Here is a 5,397-nt window from a genome sequence, read left to right as displayed (position 1 = left end):
ATATATTTTTGTTGGATAGCAGCTAGCCATTTCTCCTCCAATTCATTGCGTTGGTTCAATCTTTGCTTTTGTGCTGTAGCCAGATCCAAATTTACCTACAATTCTGTTCTCAGTATCTTTATTTCGAACTCAATAGGGAATAAGGGATTTTTACCATACACAAGTTCATATGGTGAGAATCATGTGGTCTTCCTCCATGTAGTCCTGTATGCCCACAACACTTCTAGAAGTTTGTCAACCCAATTCCTTCAGTGACTAGCCACGGTCTTGGTAAGATCCCCCCAATGACTTTGTTAGTGCTTTCCACTTGGCCATTTTCTTGTGGATGATAAGGTGTTGTGATTCTACGATGGATTTTATATTTTTCAACCAACTTCTGGATCATATGGGATGTAAACTGGGGTCCTCCATTTGTGACTATCTCCCTGGGTATACCAAATCGGACAAAGATGTCTTTAAACAAAAAGTCTGAAACAACCTGCTCCGTGGCTCTGGTTAGTTCCTCTTCCTCAACCCATTTTGTGACATAGTCAGTGCAGACCAAGATGTAGGATTTTTGTATAGATGAAGGATTAATTGGTCCCAAAAAATCTAGGGCCTATTTCTCAAAAGGTTCTAAGACGATTTGGGGCTGTAATGACATCTCATATGATTGCAGTGGTTGGCCCATCCTTTGGCAACTATCACATGCTTTCACAAACTTCTTGGCATCCTTTTTGGCCAATAATACCCTATCGAAAGGAATTTTTATCATGTCCACTTGTCTGCGAAGTGCCCTCCACAAGGTTCCTCGTGATAGGCCTTAATGATGTCAAAGATCTCATCTTATCTAACACAACGTCTGATCTAGAAATCTGGTCCAGTGTGATAGAGATTTCCATCTATCCAGGTATAGATAGCACTTTGATGTATAATATTTCTTTTCTCCTTGGAGGACAAATACGGTGGAAACTTCCTTGCAGTAAGATAATTAGTTATATCTGCATACTAAGGTGAGCAAGTAGAGATAACAAAGAGATATTCACCAAGGAAAGAGTCCTCAGAAGGAATGCAATTTTCATCAATAGTTAGCCTAGAAAGGAAATCAGCTACTACATTATCGTTTCTAGGTTTATTGACAATGGTGATATCAAATTCTTGTAAAAAAAATAACCAACGTGTAATTATGTCATTGGTAATTGGATTATTCATAAAGAAATGAATGGAAGAGTGGTCAGTGTGTACAAATACTTGATACCCGGTGATATAATGTCACAATTTATTGATGGCGTTCACGACTGCTAGGAATTCCTTCTCAGTCACCGTGTAGTTGATCTCGGCCGGAGTTAGAATTTTGCTTATGTAGTAAATAACATAAGGTTTCTTGTCCTCCAGTAGGCCCAAAATAATACCTACAACAATATCAGATGCATCTGTATGTATGTGAAATAGAAGTTCCCAATTAGGTCCTCGTAAAATCGGAGTTATTGATACACAACATTTCAGCTTCAAAAAGGCTTACTCACACTTTCCTGTCCACAAAGATTTGACATCCTCCATGAGAAAATAAAATAATGACGATGCAATTTTTGAAATTTTTTCTATAAATCTCTTGTAATACCCTACATTCCCCAAGAATCTACGTACCTATTTTTGCATCTTCGGGTTGGAATTTTTAGAATTACCTTTATTTTTGTAGGGTCTACCTCGATCCCATTAGAAGAAATGTTGTGTCCTAGCACGATCCCTTCAGTCATCATCATGTGACATTTTTTTAGTGCTCAAAGCAACATTAGTCTGTACACATCGTTACAAGACTTTTTCCAGATTAGCTAATGCTGTTTCAAAAGCATCTCCATAAGGTGTAAAATCATCCATGAAGATTTCAAGGTAGTCATTTAACAAATAAGAAACAATTCCTAGTATTTCCCTCTGAAAGGTTGCTGGCACATTGCAGAGTCCAAAAGGGAGTACTTTGTATGTGAAAGTTCCCCAAGGGCAAGTAAAATTCGTTTTATCTTGATCCTCTGGGGCAATCTGTATTTGGTTGTAGCCACTAAACCCATCTAGAAATGAAAATAATTTTTTTTGAGAAAGGGTGTCAAAGACCTTATCTATAAATGGTAAAGGAAAATGGTCCTTTTGAGTGGCCTTATTGAGTTCTCTATAATCCATACAGACTCTCCACTTGCCATTCTTCTTAGGGATGATGACAAGCAAAGACACCCACTGACTATCAGATATATGATAAATAAAATTAACACTCAAGAGTTTTTGTAATTCTTCCTTCACCACTTCCTTCAGTGCAGGGTTCATGCAGCGCTGCGGTTGTCTGACTGGTTTGCAGCTATCCTTCCAATAAATACGGTGGGTGCACAAGTTAGGGTGGATCCCTGTCATATCCATATAGTCCCATGCAAATGCCTTTTTGTATTTTTGTAACAGTTGTAAGAGCAGTTGGTTTTGCACAACAGTCAGGTTGGGGTTAATGTTCAGAAACTTTCCTAGTTCTATTTCAATTGGAATGCTGTCAGTATTCAGACTTGTTATACTCCTATACCAATAGGTGTCATATTTCATGATTGACTTGATGAGCTTTGTAATATGTTCATCCCTTTCCTTGTTGCAAAGGGTTTCCATATTATTAAAAAATCAAAAAATGTAAAAAATGTAAAGAGGGTATGCCCTAAAAAAAATAAAATAAAAATAAAAATAAAATAAAAAATCAAAGGGTAAAAAGAATAAGATGGTCAAAAAAAAAGTGAAAGAAATGAACCCCAAAAAAAGAAAGACTAGGAAAGTGTGCAAGTCCAAAATGCCACTACTTTTTCATTTTCTGTAAATAAAGCATTGTGTACAGCTTGTTAACTTTTGCCACAATTGAAGAATGGCCAAACAACTTAATCTTGGCTAGTTCATGTTTTGAATTTCCTGTTTTAGAGATAGAGAATAAAAATTTGACCAAACTATTTAATCTTGGCAGATAAGTAGATTGGTAGAGAAGGAAATGAGCTCAACAGTTTAATCTGAGCCCTTGGATGAAATAAGTGCAGACTTAGGTAGGCTTGCTATGAAAAGAAAAGAAAGGTTGATGAGGGTTTGCTAGTCTAAGTGTACCCGAATAAAGAAGAAAAATGCTAGGCCAAGTAGGCAGGGTAGGTAGATTGATGTTGCAGAATGATACTTGTGATGGATTATGTTTCTAAAAATGTGTGTTAACTTTCACTCCCATCAGAAGTGCAAGGCAGATATTTTTTATGCAGCTCAGGTGAGGCAGATTTCATAACTAACTCCCCTTCATACTTTTCCCTAATCACTTACTAATTCCCCCCCTCAAATATTAAGATCTACTTAATATCACTCACAAATCACTCATCTCATTTCATAAACTCATTTCCTTAAGTAAATCCATACTTTACTTGGGAAAATGCATAATATCACCTCAAAACCCCTTCTTTTCATCATAAGCCTAGGTTTAAACTACAAAAGTCAAAATTGTTTTTTAAACTTAGCGCTTATTATCACTTCACGAGTCATATTAAATTTAACACTTATTATATAAATCCCTTATAATTTTTACCCATCCCGTATTATGTAAATATATGTTAAAAACCCCCAAATAGTACATATCCCACCTCGGTTAATTATAAACCATAATCACTGTATAAGCAAGGGTTAATAAGTTCATCTGGAACTTGTTAAGAACCTCCCCGCGTGCAAAGGGATTAATTTAACCTCCGGTTGATTAATAACCAAACCTCCTGCGAACCAATTAAACTACGCCTGATATGATTTACTAACATTAATTATATTGGGCCCGCATGTTAAAGTCCCGCCATCTCCACAGCCCGTCCACTGTTAGATCTGTGCTCATTCATCCAACGGTCAACGATCGTATCGCGCACCTCTCCATCGCCGAACGTTAACGCGCGATCGGCCGGTAGTTTTCCCGCCGTACCAAAGACACGCGTCGCCCATCCGGGGTGATCGCTTAACCTCCGCCCGAAACCGCCCAGCCCCAAAAGCAGTGCGGGCAAAACCGCTTACCACCGCCCTCCGTTGACGTCATTCGCTGACATCAGCTGTCCTTTGCTGATGTCACCCACCACGTCATCGGCCCCGTAGTTCGACTGACGTCATCTGTCCTTCAAATCAAAAAATCCCGCCAAAACTCCATTTTGTCCAATAAAACTGAAAAAACGCCATTTTTACTATATTTTTCTGCATAAACACACTCTCGTGAAAAAAATTTCTGCACCAGTTTCCACCGCTACCTGACCAGAAAAGCTACATCGACGAGCTCCTTTGCCTGTCAACCGACTCTCCAGTATACGGTTTTCCTGCTTGATCACAGAAGGAAAAGGATATTTCTCCTTCGAATTAAAGCAATCTTCGCAAGCAAACTGCTAACTGGAGAAATGGTTTATTTTACCCTAACCAGTGGGCCTTCAGAAGACATAAATTTCTAGAGAACAATGGTGAGAAGACACATTAGCAGTTCTGTTACCAGAACACAAGGGACAGTGATGAACAGAGGAAAACAAGTCAAAGTGTATCAGTTCAACATTAAAGGCAAAGCAGAGCAGCGTTAAAGAGTATCAGACGAGAATTAAAGTGTATCAGATCAGCGATAAAGATGTCAGAGCAGAATTAAAGAAAGAAGATCAGAATTAAAGAGCACAGTTAAGACAAACAATCGGCGCAAAGTTATTACAAAGGACAGCTGCTAGCTGAACCCTAAAGTCCTGCCTCTAGCTCTACATCAATTAGCTGTTTTTATTTTACTTATAAATTATTATTAGGTTAAAACCTAGATATTATCTCACAACTGTTATAAGATATTTGTTGTACATATTTTGTTATATAAATACCTCCTCCATTAGAGTATTGAGGGTGTGTGGATTTCCTAGACTGTGCTGTAATACTGAAATTTTGGAATAAAGAGCTGTTGGAATCAACTGTTGTTTGGCCTACTGGACGAAGAATTGAGGCAGAGGACTTATCACAAATTTCTTGCATCAACCACTTGATCAATAAGTCCTCTATATCTTGTGTTTTACAGTTTTCTGGTTTATTATATCATCTGTGTCTCATAATCTGAATGATAAAGTAAAGGTTAATTTTCATAATATGCTTGATTGCACTCTGTATTCAGTCTTTATTGTTCTCTGTGTTTTCATCAGAATTAGAATAAGCAGTGAAATCTTAATTGCCCCTGTTTCCTGATTCTTTCATGTTGATTATTTGCTAAAGAATTCTTAACTGATCCTTATCAGTAATCATCCTTTTTCCCTCTTTCAATATGTTAAAGGATTCTTAACTTCCTTTCACCCATTTGAGCCCATTCCATCTGTTTCAAGTCTTTCATTTGTTCCCTGTTTGACTGCCTTGCTCTGTGAATCCATCTTCTGTTAAGAA

This window comes from Pinus tabuliformis, chromosome 5_2 (assembly GCF_031772625.1).
Source record: "Pinus tabuliformis cultivar Carrire ecotype Pingquan chromosome 5_2, CPIR1, whole genome shotgun sequence".
In the NCBI taxonomy this organism is placed as follows: Eukaryota; Viridiplantae; Streptophyta; class Pinopsida; order Pinales; family Pinaceae; genus Pinus; species Pinus tabuliformis.
Note: the sequence above shows the minus strand (reverse complement) of the source record.